At 40.1% G+C, this 17,044-nt stretch overlaps 1 long non-coding RNA gene across 1 annotated transcript in view; it reads left to right on the forward strand.

Annotated features, from left to right (window-relative positions):
- LOC120506270 overlaps positions 1 to 16,755 on the forward strand; it is a 31,598-nt gene extending 14,843 nt beyond the window's left edge. Inside the window, exons 2-3 of the long non-coding RNA XR_005628468.1 lie at positions 16,100 to 16,190; positions 16,349 to 16,755. This is a non-coding gene — a long non-coding RNA (uncharacterized LOC120506270). The remainder of the gene's footprint in view (positions 1 to 16,099; positions 16,191 to 16,348) is intronic.
- Positions 16,756 to 17,044: the final 289 nt, after the last annotated feature.

Genomic DNA, 17,044 nt, shown 5'->3' on the forward strand with positions numbered 1-17,044 from the left:
TGGTTCTTTGGCACTTCCCCCTTACCTGTCTGGGAAACTCTGCAACTGCTAGGCTAAATCTGGTTATTTTGTATTCATATAGTTGTCTTCTGTGCTGTACATGATCAGAACACTTAACTACCACAATTCCTTTCCTTGTGCTTGCTCCCTAATGAATTTAGAGGGGGAAGTATGTCGGATTTACATGGCAAGATTTGCTAAAATGAACAGTTTAATGTTTGCAGTTCCAGAAAAGGTCTTGTGGGAGAGCTGTACAAAGGTCACCTTTAATCCCTGTTTCATGGTCTTAATATCTTCTGAATTTCAGTATTTTGCTGTGGCTGGACTAGTGCCCCTGTCATTTCTCTATTCAGATTAAGGCCAGGTTGGGTGGGGCTTTGAACAACCTGGTCTAGTGGAACGTGTCCTGCCCAAGGCAGGGGGTTGGAACTGGATGATTTTTCAGGTCTCTTCCAACACAGGCCATTCTATGATTCTATGATTTACTCAGCAGTGTGAAGTAAATTAAAATTCAGGTCTCACAATTAATTTGTTGACTTCTGATCTTTATTTTAAATGAGTCAAGAGCACAAACCCCAAAAATCTTCTTGGTCTTAAATGTCAGGTTTGAATACAGCAATTCAGAGTTAGTATTTAAATGTGTTAGAGGCTTAGTTATTTGTTCTGTGCATTATGTAGGAGAGACATGGAAGTAAAACATCTGACTCTCTATTCACTGCTCAGGCATTCATAGTCATCTGTGAGTTATTAATTTCATCTAGAAATTGCCTTCTCAATAGAACTTTTTAAAATAATGCTAATGAGATTGATTTTACTGTGTGCTAAATATCATTACAGATTTGAAAATTAGGTCTGAACTTTCTTTTTATTTTCCCCCCTTTATAAAGGACCCTTCCATTCCTTTCAAGTGAGGTGCATTGCCACCATCTAAATTACACAGGCTTTTAATAATTTTTTTTGGTAATATAATGGCTAGATGAAAAGGGCCTTCTAGAGCAAAAAAGAAATAGGAAATAAATCAGATGCACATTTTTAATGTGCTCAGAAGTTTTTAGAGTCTGTAAGGTAACCTAGCTTGTATATTGTAAGCAAATGCATATACTCACCTTTTTTGGCAGAATAGATTTTAACTGAACTTAGCAAAGAAAAGGCTCAAATAACTAAAAACTCAGTGAACTTTAGTAGCTTTCCACTTAGCTGAGTTCTGGAAGCTGAGTCTCTCCCTGTACATTTTTACAGCTGGGTGGCAGCATTTCTGCAGCAATTCATTTGTATCTAAATGAACTGCTCAAAGATTTTTATTTGGATGGATCAGATGTTACGTGCTTTTTTCCTCTCAGCTGTGATTATCCTTTTTACAGCAATATAAAACTCACCAAATATTAGTTACTTGTCTGTGATAGTGAGTCCTAATGATGCTGCTCTGGGTATGAGTAGGTGTAAGATTTTACAAAATTAGAGGAATTGATAAAGCAGCACGGCAGGGACTCATCTCCTGACCATTCTGTCTCCTGCTGTTTGGGTACTCCCTTACATTCACTCTGTGTTCAGGATTCCAGCTCAAACACCAGTTTGCTTCATTTATTCACACCTCTAAAGATGAATTCAAACTGACTGCCTCAATGGTCTGAACTGATATAGTTTCCCCAATGCATTTTCCATTTATGTATGCCACTGCTCACTTACATTGGTAAATGAAATCTTAATGGTCATGCTGAATTTTGCAAGTTTAAACTTTAAGCTATTGGATTTTATTATTATTTGCATCAGAAGGAAAAATTCCCCACCATCATATTTACTTCATTGTGAAATTACCATAGGGCAATCACATCTCTTTTTTATATGCCTTAAGCTTTTATGCCCCTCATTGTAAAGTTTGCTTTTCCAGGTTATTCTTGTATCTGTTCTTTGAATTCATTCCTGTGTTATTCTGCCCTTTGTGCAACTCATTTTCTGAAAGGATGTGGTTTTCCAGCAATGTTTTACTAGGGTTATATAGATAATTACTGCCATTACCCAGATTTTAACAGTTATTCTGCATTTTATGAAGGGTGCTCCAGACATGCCCTGAGGTCAGTCTGAGCAAGTTACTGTGTCTGTGTGCTGTAATCCTGCCACCACTATCTGGAGCTTGGCTGTGTTAAAGCAGGTTTAGATGGATTCTGACTAGTCTGTTGGCAATTCACATGTCCTGTATCTTTTATTGCCTGTCTTCATTTTTACAGTACTGAACTTTGTGTTAGCTGCCAACTTTATTAGCAAAGATTTTATATTGCTCATAAAAATATTCAGCAGCACTTGGTCAAGCCTGTTGCAGTGCCCACCCATCCTCTGGGTGAGGAAGAAGCTGAAGCCCTGGCTCTGGCACCTGTCCTGTAACCATTTTTTGACTTGGCAGATTGGATTGCCCTTTCAAACCCCTTCCCTTTCACTGGGAGGAGTGATGAAAAGGTTACCTGCACTCCAGAGTCATTTACTGCTGCTCCCAGAGCTCTGTAATCCTTCTTGATACCTCTCAGACTGTATCTGGTGCCAACATTAGTTGGAATTAAATCTAGCAGTTTCAAAAGATTCAAGTATATGTCAAGATAGCTGGATCTACCAGATGAGTGATCTTGTCAGCTTTACACGTTTGTTTGAGAAGATTTAGAAAGGTGTGGAAAGATTTTGAAACCATGTTGACTGTCATTAATTACATTTTAGCTTCTAATTCTTTTTTGTTATGAGATTCACAGTAACTGTTCTGTAGACTAATATGTTATAGAAATTGTAACTCCATGGGTGTCCTTGCCATTTTTACATCTTAGAACTACCCAGGGAGTCCTTCAAGCCTTGTGAAATTCAACGGTTTGTTGGATTTATTAAACACTAGAATTTCACAGAATCACAGATTATGCTGGGTTGGAAGGGACTCACAAATACCACTGAGGCCAACTCCAGACCCTGCACGGGTCACCCCAAAGTCCCCCCTGTGCCCCAGAGCATTGTCCAAAGGCTCCGTGAGCTCTGCAGGCTGCTGCTGTGACCCTGCCCTGGGGAGCCTGTTCCAGTGCCCCACCACGCTCTGCGGGAAGAGCCTGTCCCTGATGTGAACTAAACCTCCCCTGACACACCTTCAGCCATTCCCTGGGGTCCTGAGGCGGGTCAGCACAGAGAAGGGATCAGGGTCTGCCCCTCCTCATCAGCAAGTGGTAACTGCCATGAGGTCTGTGCTCAGTCTCCTCCAGCTGAACAAGCCAGGTGACCTCAGCTGCTCCTCACATGGCTTCCCTTCCCCATCCTTGTGGCCTCCTTTGGATGCTCTCTGAGGGGCTAATGTCTTTTTTGTATTGTGGCACCCAAACTGCCCCAGCATTTGAGGTGAGGCCACCCAGTGAGAGCAGAGCAGGACAATCCCCCCTTGGCTGTGCCTGGTGCACCCCAGGACATGGATGTCCCTCCTGGCTGCCAGGGCACTGCTGACTCATGCTCAGTTTAGAAGCCTTCTCTGTTTATCTGAGTGGTGCTTTACAGATTCATAGATGCAAATCTTTTGGACATGCCAGTTGGAAAATGCAGAGTCTAAATGGGTTTCACCTTCTGTCACAGACAGTAATCTTTGTATTGTGTGTGGCAGGGAGGACACATTTGTCTGTTTACAAAAAGAGTCCACAACTATCTACTGTATTTTTCTTTAATCGATATTCTTGTTTAGGATTTTATCAACTGCATTTATTTATTTGACAATAATCCTTTTTACTTTAATTTTGTTCTCACTAGATTTTAAAATGCTTTATTTCCCTTAAATGCACCAGTTTTATTTTCTCTAACCATATTGGCAGTTGATATCTTATTGGTTTGCTTTTATTTCCTTCCTTTTAAATCCTTCTATTGATCACACCTGTTTGAACTCTTAATTCTTGCTTGGCACTGCTGGTTTTCCTGTTCCATTATACTTAATGGGTTTTATGTTTGCTTTGCCATTTTAACATCCTCTGGCCAAAAGATTGAGTGGCCAGTTTCTCTCTTTACATTATTGTGTTCATGGCTTTCTAACCCATTTGCTATTTTTGTTATGTCTTTTTATGGTAAATAAATTACTATTAATGCACTGCAGAAAAAATACTGAATATCCACAACAAAACTGCTCAGCTGTCCTCAAAAATATTCTCTTGCACACAGACATATGACTTATTTTTTCTTTTGCTAATCCAGCAGGCTAGGATTGTGCTTTCAATTAAAATGGCTTAGCTGAAGTAATTAGGATTTGTTGCTGTCAGCATGGATAAACTTGATAAAGAAAGAGACTAAATTATCTCATAGGGTTTTGTCTTGACTGTTTTGTTAGCAAGTCTAGATAAATAGCTTGGAGCCATTATTGCTGAAAAGCCAGTTAGGGCTTCAAGTTACAGCTGAATGCTGGCACCATTGGTACAATATTTGATATGCTACAAAACACTCTCTTCTCTGTGATACAGTGGTTATCCCATGGCCTGTGGCTCAAGACAGGATACTTTGAATAACTGCTGACTTAAATGTCTTAGAGTGAACCTTTTGCTCTGTTCCCACACTGTGAATATGATTCTTCCTGTCTTGACAAGCTGAAATTTCTGTTGCCTTTTCTTCTGCCAGGCTGGTTGCTCAGGGATGCCCTCTGCTCCAGCTGCTTGCCAGTCACTGCACTGCAGAGCAGCTCTTCCTCTGGGAAAGGGGTCACTCCTTTAATTCTCCTGACTGCAGCAAGGTGCAGGGCTTGCTGTGTCCAGAAATGCACTGTGAGCGTGCTGGGACCCCACACCAGGGCAGCTGTGGGTTTCCCTGGGTGGGCTGTGCGTGGTGTCGTGGATCAGTGGGTAAATTCATGGCATTGCATCAGGGACATGCCTGGCACAGACTTGGAAAGGTGATGGGGCCCCTGTGGGCTCGTGAGGAGCAGCCAGTTGGTGTGGGATGGGCAGGAGAGACCCGTGGGAGCACTGGGCATCGTGGCCAGACTGCTTTTGCAATTTGCAGAACAGAGAGTGTGGAATAACTGCTCAGGGCTTGTTGTCCATGTTGTGTGCATTTTGATGTCCATGCTGTGTGCATTTTGGTGTCCATGCTATGTGCATTTCAGATTCTGTGGGTTTTTTTTGGTTATGGTTTTCTTTTTCTTCTAAACTTCAGATTAGCTCTAGCCTGGCTTTCTGATGCAGCTGGAGGGAATTTCTAGGCCATGTGCAGCTGGAAGAGATTCAGTTCCCGTGCTCTGAGATGCTACAGTGTGCATCAGAGCCCTCTGGAGAGGGGTGTTGGTGGGTTCAGTGCAGCAGTGCACTCCTGTGTCCAATGAAGCACAAAGGTGTTCCCAGTAAAGTTCCTTGGCACTGCTGCAGTGTGCATGGTCACCAGGACTAATTTCTCAGGCTACAGTAGATATCTCTAGTACCTCTGCATGGCAATTACTGTGAAGTACTGAGACTGCTCTGAAGCTTTTTCTGTCAGGTCCAAGTTAAATTGGAGTTTGTATTTATTTTGTTGTATTTGTATTGTTATTTGAGTTCATGAAACAAATTGCAGGAACATAATGTATCTGGTTGTTGGATGAAACAATTCCCCCAATTTGTATTCTAAACCCACAATAATTAATCTACTTAAAACCATATATGCTTCATAAATATCTTGTATATGTGTTATCCTCAGGCCTACTCCTATGCAGCATCACATCCACCATGCTTTTATACTACACCTTAGCTCCCAGCCATTACACCAAGGAATGCATTATTCACAGGCAGAGTAATTGTATGAGTATATAACTGAGGATTCAATGGATCCTTTACACAAATGTTATTTCTTGTTTCCTTTTCAGTAGCAAATGAGTTCTTGCCTTCAGGAATGTGTGAGGACTGCAAGAGGCAGGCAGTGGTAGTAGTGCAATAAATTTGCCTTAGTTCTCAATCCAAGACTGCCTCATGTTTATAGTTCACCCTTAGAGCTGCCATCCTGCTGTAAACACGAGATCTGGGCTCTGGGCATGTGCTGGATCAACCTTAACTGGCTGCAGACACTCCCAGCCCCTTTCTCCCTCACCTTCCTCAGCAGGGCAGGGGGGGAAAGAAGATGGAACAGCTCAAGGTAAAGACAGGGAGGTCACTCACCAGTTTCTGTAGTACCAATTGTTATTGCTACTTTTTCATTGAGGGATGTGATGGCATAGATATAGAATATTTTGCTGAAGAATTGCAGGCTGAAACTATCAATATTCTCAGCAGTTTGCAAATGTTTTAAATTGACTACATCACATAATCCTAACCCAAATATGAAAAATCCAAAATGTTATTGAATGGAAAACTTCTTATCCATAAATTAAAGGGTTGAATGAAGTCCAAAGAAGGACTGTTTGTCCATAAATAACAGGGCACATGACTGGTGCTTCCTGTACTCTTTATGCAAGGGAAAATCTTCCTGAGGACAGGGCTTTGAATCAGTGGTGCTCTTTTGCCTTTCAGAGTTGTTCAGTCATGGACTTCTGAAAAGATTTTACTGATAAATATTTTTCTTGCTTAAACTTTTTGTCCTGTTTTGATGGTACAGCTTTCACAACTGTCACAGGCTCTTTATGCACTGATTTCTATTATGAGATATTTCACAGTGAAGTCTTGGAGATACCACTGGGCAAACCCAGTTCTCAAACTGAGCACTTCAGTTTAGTGGGACATGCACTTTATCTCATCAACTTTCTACACTTGTCTCAAGTTTCAGGCTGCTACAGGATGTCCTTGCATCTCTATATCAGTAATTTCAAAGAAGTAAAAAGCAAGTAGGAGGTCTTCTTGCCGACAATTTAAAAATCAGGGCGGTAAATTTTATTTTAGTGAAGTGGTTACAAAACTAGAATAAATTTACAGGGAAAAAAAGCATCAAACAAAAGCAGCTGTTCTGCAGAGAATATGCCTGTCATTAAGCTGTTACCTCACATTGTGTTTCTCTGCAGAGCCTTCTGGCAGCATCTCAGTCCTCTGCTTTTGGGGCTCTTTAAAATGTATTCTGCTCTGGTACCCCTCTCTAATTGCACTTGAACGTCATCAGGATGCTGGTGAGCACTAATGAGTCTTCAAAGAAGTATGTAGGGACTTTCACTTCCCTTTTGTTCATGCTAATTAAGTTAGGGAAATTTTATATTGTGCCTTGATTAATTCTGGGAATTTGTAAGAATGCAAATGAACATTGTTTATCTGAGGCTGAGTTATCTTTTGATATGCAAACACACTTTGATATGCTGATTTTCATTAACACTATTACCTTCCTCTTTGGGAAGGACTTTGAATTACAATTACAATTCCATCCAACTCCTCTCTGCACAGAAGCTGTGACTTCTGCTACTCATGTCTTATAATTGGATACAAATTCCATAGTGTAGGAGCTATCTGAACAAATTTCTTGTTAGTCTAGCAATATCAGGGATTTAATCTTGTTTTCTCTAAGTCAAACTGTGTCTATGCTAGTTAAACAGGTGACCAACGTGGTTCTGGATTCTTCCACAGTGTTCATAGTCCCAGGGTATGCAGAGATGACCTGCATTCTGAAGGCCTTGATCGTGGCTGGTTTTACTCTATTATGCTTAAATCTAAACCTTTTTTTAGGGGAATCTTTGAGTAAAATAGTCTAGATAGCTATATAAGTGAATAAGCAGTTTTATAAATTCTATGTTTAGCATAGATTTATTTTTTTCATGAACTGTTGGGAGCTCCTAAGGGATCTGTTAACTGTTTTCTCTGAACAGATAAGACAGAATTTATATATGAAAAATATGCAGTCAGTTTCTTTGTAGCTTCTTTGCATTTGCCTGGTGCTTCTCACTGAAAACACATATGGAGGGCTGTTCATGATGCTATTTTTATTCTTGGTTTGTCTCTTAGTATATGTTGAGTGTTCTATTATAGAGCACAGAGCTAGATAATGTGTTCAAGTGTTGTGGATATAATAAAGGATCCCCTAAAGCTTTTGCTTTCTAATTATATTCTGGTTTAGCCCACAATGTGTCCAGACATCTCTTCCTTATTCTGAAAGACACCCTAAACACTAGAAAGTGCCAAGCAAATTAAAGCACCCCATCTAAGTAAACAACCACATGGCAGAGTCCATATGTTCTAAAATTAAGCGTATCTATGTTTAAAACAATGTATTAATTCTGCTGCTAGAAAGGGAAATCAAACCAATTCCCTTGTGTGGATGGACTCATGCTGCATTTTGAATGACTTAGCACAATAATCACTTCTTGTGATATTTTTCAATTTAGTCTTTTTGAAGCAAACCCTGGAAGAGTATTTGCTCTAAAAGAATTGTATCACAGACTTTAAATGCAAGCTGCTTTTAGTGATGCTGATGTATCTTTTAAGCTGCCTCAAATTAATGCGCTGCCCCCAAATGAACTCTGCATTTTGCATGAGAAAGTGAAATCCAAGCTTTGTGTGCTTTGGAGGTGACCTGCTGCAGATTATGCTTTGGGGCATGTGTGATTCCCCAGACATCCCTCTCTGCTGCCCTTCAGTCCTGCTGCTCCATGGCTTTGCTGGCCCCAGGCAGGGTTTCCTGCATTTATAGGGAGCAAAACTGCCCAGCCAGGGTCCAAAGGCAGAGGCTCAGTCTCCTTGTGCTTCTGGGGCTTTGTGGCAAGGCTCACAAAATGATGTCACTCACTTGGTGTTCCAAGGAAGGTGCTGAAGATCTTTTAAGAATTAGGGCTTAGTTACCTCTGAGATGTGATTTCCCAGAGAAACCTCAATGATTGTAACTCAAGGCAGTGAGAGATACAAATGTGCATAATTATTTTGGCCATTTTTGGGGTTAGGAAGGATGTTACATTTGGATTTAGTTTATTCTCATTCTTTAGGAAAGCAATTTTCTGGTTGTAGGACAGGTGAATCCACTGAAGAACAAGGCAAATTTGGTCAGAACAGCTGATGCCAGTGAACAAGATGTGTGTTTTGGGTTTAGTAAAACCCTGCCCAGTACTCTGAAAAAATCTAAACATGTACCTGCCTGTAAGCCTTAGCAAAATGTATGGAGAAATATTTAGTGAAGTTTTTTTTTTGACAAATTCTCTTGCTGCAACTTCAATGGAAAGAATCTACCTTTCACAAGCAGGTGTTTCAGTGCCCTGCTGCCCCTTGTCCTGCCTTGTGTTAATATTAAACTTTTAGGTGGGAAAAGTCTTGAAAGGCTTCAGTTTTTCAAAACACTTTACCCTTGAAGCACAATACCATATAGATCTACTTGGCTGACTGGGTGCAAAGTGTTCTCATCCTGAGCTGAGCTCTGTTGTCATGCTGCTGGCCAAGGTCAGGCAGCAGTGACTCTGGGGCCAAGGTCTTTCTCTGGCCTCTCTGAGCTTCAGGAGGAAATCTGACGTTCTGAGCAGACCCAGCTGCTGGGCAGAAAGCTAAGTAGCAGAGCAGTGGTTGTGCTGGGATAGTAGGGTTCAGACAAGTGATTAAGTAAAATCCCATGGAAATGGGGAAAATAATGGTTATTGTGGTTTGTCCTCTGATGGCATTTAACACCCCAGAATGAGAGCTCTGCTCCTTGTCCTCAGCTGCTGATATATTTGTGTATTGTGTTTGTGTGGCCAGGTTTTTGGTAGTGGGGGATTACAGGGATGGCTCTGTGAGAAGCTGCTGGAAGGTCCCTGTGTCCTATTCTCCCATTTTTCTATATTCTGCTCTGCGTATTAATTCAGGGCAAGTGAGGAATAACCCACTGGTGGGTTACTGAGTCTTACTTTTGTGAGTAACTCCTGCCTTCCCAGGACTCTGGAAAGGAGTTGAAGGTTCTGTGCTTGGCAGGGGGCAAAGAGGAAAACATCTGCTCTGCTCTCTCAAATAGATGATGCTGTCATGAAAAATGCCATTACAGAAATGTTGGTCACACTCTGACACATCTCCCTTCAGAACTGTCTAAATTTCTAAGATAATGACTCACAAAGAGTGCTACGTTGCTACATGTTTGTACTTCGAGTATACCTTCTAAAACGAGATTGTTTCTGCAAACAAAGTCCTTCTGAAAGTGTTAAGGCATCATCTGTAAATTGACAGATTCACTGAGCTGGCAAAGCACTCACAGAGAGCAGCACGAGGCACCCCAGTGTTCGTCTTGCACCCAGTCACTTCAATCATGCTGGTGTAAACCACAAGAATTGCTTGAAATAATGTGGAGCTGTTCTTCAAAAAGCAATTTATGCTACAACCAAATACCTCTCAAAATATTCTTTTGCAAAGCAATAGCATAACATGGAACAAGGAATACTCACTGGAAAGCAATGAACTTTTGATGTCAGTTTATTTTGAGCAAGCATTTCAGCTTCTGCGTAAGTATGTATCAAATGACAGATTGTTTACTTCTATTTGACATACTGTATTTTTCATTTTAAGTTTGCTTTGTAGCACAATGTTGTAAGTGCAATAAATGATTCAGTCAGCCTATACTTCCTAAAAGCTTTTTAGCATATTTAATAATTGTCTTTTTGGAGGTAGCACAATTTATGTGCTAAAATGCTTGTGTTGTGTTATAAATTATGCTAAGCAGAAAAGTACAGTGGTTGAAGTAATCAGACTAGAAGTTGATCTGTGTAGTGAGTGCTCTGCAGAAAGTAAAAAAAAAATTTTTTAGTTGAATATTTATGTGATCATATCAAAATGATCCCTTCCCTTCTTGCTGAGAGCAGCCAGCAGTGCACTTGACTTCATTATCATGAGGTGATTTTCCAAGTTCCCAGCAGAGATGATCAGTGCTGAAGTCCAGTTCTGTTTCCAGCAACTTTTCTTCCTGTGTATTTTGTTTCTTAGTTCAAAGGAAGGCACATTCAATGCTAGAGGTAAGAGTTGGGATAAACACTTAAAGCCAGGCAGGCAGAGCTGAGTTTGAGCCCAAGCAGGAGGTGAGTGAAGGATGCAGAGGAGCTCCTGGCTCTGCCTCTGCTCTGGTGACAGAGGTGACTCTGGCCTCTCTTTTTCTTCCCCGTGTTTTAAGCTGCTGCAGCGAAGTGAGAGTTACTGAGAGTAAAATCCTCTGAGGACTGGGTTCTTTTGCCTTGTGTTCCTGTTATCTCCTATAAAACGTGCCAGGAATCAAAATTTAATCTAAGATGTCTCTTGTGTCTTCATCTACTTATTCCTTAATTGGTCCAGCCTGCCAACTTGATGCTCAGCCATACTGGCAGCTTTTTTGACAAGCATGATTATCCACCCAGGACTAGATAGAAATGGCCAAATAATTTAATAGAATTTTCTGATTAGCCACCTGCTTTTCATGGCTTTCCTCATGACTGAAATTACTGTGGTGCTGGTGGTAATATACAAACTTCTGTGGACTAGTGAAGATTACTGCCAGAACTGCTTAGATTTGGTCTGCTGTGCTATAGACAACATCACTGAACTAAAAAAAAATAAAATTGCTTAATGAATAGCACATATATGGTATTTTGCCACATAATGTTTACTACTTGTTTATCTTCAGCTGAATTATGTCAGTGAAATTTGAAGTGAAGAGAAAGAAATACTTGAATTCAGCCCCTGTTGTAAAGCCAGTGTAGGTGCTTCTGGGTTTGAATGAGTAATCCCTCTTGGTGGTCAAGTATTTGTGTAGTTATGGAGGAGAAACCTCTGTGGTCAAAGATAGAGTTATAGTAAGCAGTGTTCCAACCTCATTTTCTTCTAGTTTATCCCAAAACAATCCTTAAGCATAATCATCCAAAAGTGTTTGTAAAAGTGTTTTGTATACTCTAGTGGGTAAAGAAACAGATCTTTTCTATTATGTGCAAGAAGGTAAAGTATTTAAGGAAATACTTGGTTGTGATAGTGAGTATACCTAGTGGGTTATTAAAAATGTGATGATTGAGAAGCAGATAAGTGATACCACTTAGAGTTTTACATCAGGGAATTCAGGTGAGATGAAGATTTGCTAGAAGTGGCAGGCTGTAATGGGTGCAAGGAAAATCACATTTGGTTTCACCACATCCCACATTTTTTGAGCAAAGTGCAAGAGAGAAGTGTTTGTTCATTCCTTCTGTGATAGGGCTGAGGGGGTGCACTGATGTTTGCCTGGTTTGGGTTGGGTTTTTTTTCACTTCTGAAACTCTTTCTAGAGCTTTTCTGTAGGTTTGTCAGAGCAGTCAATGGCTTTAAAAGTCTGTGTGGTGTCTCCCTGTGCCTTAGGGAGCCAAAGTGATTTTTTTGTTGTTAATACCTCCTGTCTGCATTCAGACACCAATGCTGTTATCTCCAAAATCAAAACAAGAGATTGCATTTACTTTGAAGGAAGCAGAATATGATTCTGCTTTGTTTGGTTTTTAGTAATACACAATATCTGAAACTAAATGCATGTGAAGTATCTTCACAGAGGCAAATGAGATTCAAATACAAATTGCACTGCAAACTGGCCAGCTTTGATTAGGAGATGAAATACAGGTAAATGTCTTTTGGCTTCCCCTGAAAACTGGAATTACTGTTCCCTATTTAAAAGGCATCAGATGAAGAGCAACTGGAACAAAAGAATTGTTATTCCTGTCTAAAATAGAGAATTATTGTCAGGCTTTTCTTGTCATCATGAGAATCTGTTTTACAGAACAGTACAGCTGTCTAGATGATACATTTAGATCTCCTACTGAGTTTTTTTAATGGAAAGAATTACTTCATTTTTTTCATTATCAACTTTTTCTTTTATACAGACAACATTTATTTTGTTTTTGCTTTTTGCCTGTCTTACAGATGTTAATAGTTTAATTCTGACCTCACTTAATCCATTTTTACACAATATTGAGTAGATTTGGTCTCAGTTTACAGCTGAGATACAAACTCATTGTTTCTTTGGGTAAGAATGAACGTGTTGGGATCTGTGATAGAGCCTATTGAAAAATCTGAATGCAGAACCAGCCATTAAAGCAGCTGCAAGATTCATTCACCCTAATCTGGGAGAAGATCTGTCAGAGACTTCAGCTGTCACTGAACTTGTTTGAATCACATCAGAGAGTCAGAAGCCTTTCTGAGTGCTGTGACTGACTGTGTGACAGAACTGCTGCTGCTGAACCTGTTTCTGTAACTTGGAAACAGCAGAAACAGAGCCAGTCCACAACTGCACTTTGTTTACTGAGCAAAACTTATTTTTGATATTTTAAGTGAACACCTTGTTGCTGGGCTTTGGCTTAACTTAGTGAGTTGTAATTGGGCTCCTCAGGGGAATTGTTCTACATGTTGAGCGATAAAAATGTTTTCAGAGAGCTTTTATGCCAGCACTGAAACTTTAATAGTTTATTCAGTCCTGGAAACAGGAGGGAACCACTGACACATGCAGTCATGTTCTCTGGAGCAATATTTCACAGGAAAGCAAGAGCTTCCACTGACTTTTATATATGAAGTAGTTTAAACATTGAAGAACTACAGCAGTGTCTGCAAAACCTGCTTTTAACTTAATCCAGTTTCACAAAAGGGAGCACTGCCAGCTGTCCCCACTTTGTGAAGTTTGGTTGAAAAGAAAATATTCTGTTAGTTTCCATGAGAGCCCAAAACAGTTTCTGAAAACCTGCGTGTCTTCCCTGTTCAGAGAGAGGATTCATTGCTATTGACTCTGCTCCTGATGGGGGTAAAAATCAGTTCTCAAAGACTTTGTGTGTTGCCTTCAGACTTTGGAACTGCTGTTTGAGTCCCAGTGTTGCAGACAAAATTACATTTTCCTCTAATTTTTCCTCTGTCTCAGTGTTTGGTCCCCAGGTTTAGTCCTTGTGCCTTTTTCCTTACAGACAAAAATAAAAAAATAGCATTAGTGTGAACCAAGGACATTGATAGCCCATGTTGTAGCCAAATCTTGCCTCCTCTCTTTATAAATTTTGAAAAGATTTTGACCAGTAGAGAATATCTGATCCTCTCAAAAGCCATAAATACAAGATATTGTAGATTTTTCATTACCTTTTAAGAATTATGAGCAACATACGACGATTTTGTTTCTGAAACCTTGCCTGATGATCCCTTGCAAACTGAGGTTCTTAGATACTCACACTGCAATTCTGTGCCAGTTTCATCTTTTCTCACACTACTGCCAAATTTTTCTTGATCATAAAAAAAATCCCTTAAAATCTGGCAATAAATTTTATTTGTTCCTGTTTCTGAGCTTAAATCAAACTCGGAAAGTTTTTCTTTTTTTTTTTTTTTTTAAATTATGATCCTGGCAGTAGTCATTAAAAATTAATTGTTAAGGACTGGTTTAACTTGAACCTGATTTTTTCCTCCTTGCTTTGTCACATGGAGCTCTGTTGAGGCAAACTCTTCTAACAAACATCCCATGGTGGAGGATAAGAAAGCATATACAGGAATTATTACAGAATATACCCAAACATCTCAGCTATCTTAGTCATGCTACAGTGCAGGTTTTTGAAGAAAAAACTGTCTAGAACTTTAAAATGATTGACTTGTGATTTTTTTTCCTTGAGCGCATCTGAGTTTGAGTGTTTCTGTGGTGTAATTTCAGGTCAGGTGTCAGCATAACACCATGAAATCTCCACAATGCAATAGGAGTTAAAATGATGTCTAGATCAGACCTGGAGGTCTCTGCACTGGTAGATGAGCAGGTACAGAGAAATCTGAATATCTGGGAAGGTTTCTGTGTATATCTTAGTGTAATCATTCTGGTTTTAGTTCTAAGGTGGTAAGTTCAAATTTTTTAAATGAGTTCTGGAAAATTCAAGGGTGAAAATAGATTTTCACCAGGAACTTCATGAGAGTTAATGAATTGTGCTATAAAAACAAGGTTGGAGTTCAAATACTATGTTAAAGCAATGTAATAAGGGGAATTTTGTTATAATTGTAAATTCTTTTTATGTGGTTTTACCATTGGGCAGAAAGTCCAAACTAAAGTGAGATTACTGATATCTGTTTGCTACAAAGTGACTTCAACAAAAATGCCCCAAACTAAAGGACAGCAAAGTCATTTTGTAGAATGAATGGTTTCATACACTTACTCTAAAGCCTGTTTCAGGCCACTCTTGTATGTTTTTGTTTTTATGCCATCTGAAATTTTACAGACAGATTTTCCCCCTACTCACTGGTTTTTACCCCATCCTCTGGACTTTCTGTGGGACCCTGAGAGCAGAGCAGTGGCACCATGGGCCAGCAGCTGTGGCTGAGGCTCCTGCAGAATTTTCCCTCTGGTTCACTTTCCAGTGAATTTACACATTTTTCTCAGTTGTGAATTGAATTTCCTCCCCATCATCATAACTTGCCTGTAGAGGATGACAATGTACAACTGGAATTGAAAAGAAAAAGGAAACATCCTTTTACAGCCTTACAGGCTCATATTACCCTGATGTCACTTGAAGTGTTCACACCTCTGAATAAAATTTTGATGGATATCTTTGTATCACCAACTTAATGACTTCATATTAGGTCATTAGTCTTCAGGTTTTGACAGGACTGTGAATACATTTTACACTTCTCATTTGTGCTGAGGTCTCAGGGGTCCCATGTAATGTCCACAGAAATCAATAAAAAAGACTTTTGTTAATTCTTCCTGTTGCATTTGGATTCCTACACTCGAGGATACAAAGATTCTGTAGGGCTCAGGATTTCTCATTTTTAGGATTTTATGACCTAGGAGTTGTCACGTGAGGTAAAAGCAAAGTTCCCTTATCTCTGCATGCTCTCTCCAGTAACAGACAGGACCAGTTTTTGAAGGAAGAACATGAGAAGCATTGCTAGAGCAAGAAAAGAAGAACTTCCCCCAGAGCATTTTGTTTCCTCCTTCCATCTGTGAGAAGCTGAATAAAGACTTGAAGCAGGAGAATTTACACTCTTCAAAGTTTTAAATGTTTTGACTAAAAATAATTTTTTCTCATCAAACTGGTGATAATTTGCCCTCCACTCTTCCCCTGCTGTTAATTAAATCCTCTTCATCTGTCAACAATAGAATGTGAGGTTTTTCTTAGTATCCCATATAAATGGTTAAATCTATTTATTTTATATAATGTCCTAAATTCTGCAGCATCATTTGCATTTATAGCTCACTTGTTTTGTTTATGTGTACGTTTCTTCCTCTTTTTTTGGCTATGTATTTTTCATAAGCACATTTTTTATACCTTTTTAATTTATATTTACAGAGCATAGCAAATCACAACATGTTTCATCCAATCTGTCTCTGCTTCTGCTGAAGAACAGTTACTGATTTGATGAGAAGCCAGCACTTTTAAGGTGGGTGATAAAGCTGGGCTCTTAAATCTATATATAAGTGGTGTTTATATATAGTTTTAATAGGTTGCCTAGTTTCTAAGATACTTCTGTTGGTTTTGTGGTAGCTCTTGATATATGTAAATTAAAGTTCTTCCTTCATCTTGTGGGGCTCAATCTAGAACATCAGAAGAAAAATTCCTGCCCTTGTTTTCCACGTGGCTCTGCTTGAGAACACAACATGGGGCATTGTCACAAGCAAGGAACAGCTTGCAGCTCAGTCTGGGTGCCAGAGCAATAGCTCTTCTTCATGGGCATAAGTGGTCGAGGAAAAGATGATTCTGTGCTGCTTTGTATTCCCAGGAACTGATCTGTAAGAGAGAACTGAGCCCCCTGTGTGTGTAAAAGCCCCATTTCACTGACAAATCCAATGAAAACTGACCAAGGCATGATTCAGACTTCTCATTTTTATGCCTTAGAGGATGCTGATGGGAAGCCAGTGGTGGAAGTGAGAAGTAAACAGTGCATAACTCACTGTTGTGCCCACTGTGGTGTCCAGCAGGAGTTCCCTGCCCTCTGTCTGCCAGGATGCTGCTCCTCTTTGCACAGACCATCTCCTGTGAGGTGCTCGAGCCATGGGATCGTGCTGATCATCCCTGCTCCTCCTCCTGCTCTCTCCAGACCCCTCCTGTGTGGCACTGGCTGCCTGTGCTGCCAGCTAGCAAGCAGCTGCCTGGGGATGGGCCCCAGTGGTGGAAGTGAGAAGAAGTAAACAGTGCATAACTCGCTGTTGTGCCCACTGTGGTGTCCAGCAGGAGTTCCCTGCCCTCTGTCTGCCAGGATGCTGCTCCTCTTTGCACAGACCATCTCCTGTGAGG

The sequence above is a fragment of the Passer montanus genome, unplaced genomic scaffold, assembly GCF_014805655.1.
Source record: "Passer montanus isolate IOZ18808 unplaced genomic scaffold, ASM1480565v1 scaffold38, whole genome shotgun sequence".
Lineage (NCBI taxonomy): Eukaryota > Metazoa > Chordata > Aves > Passeriformes > Passeridae > Passer > Passer montanus.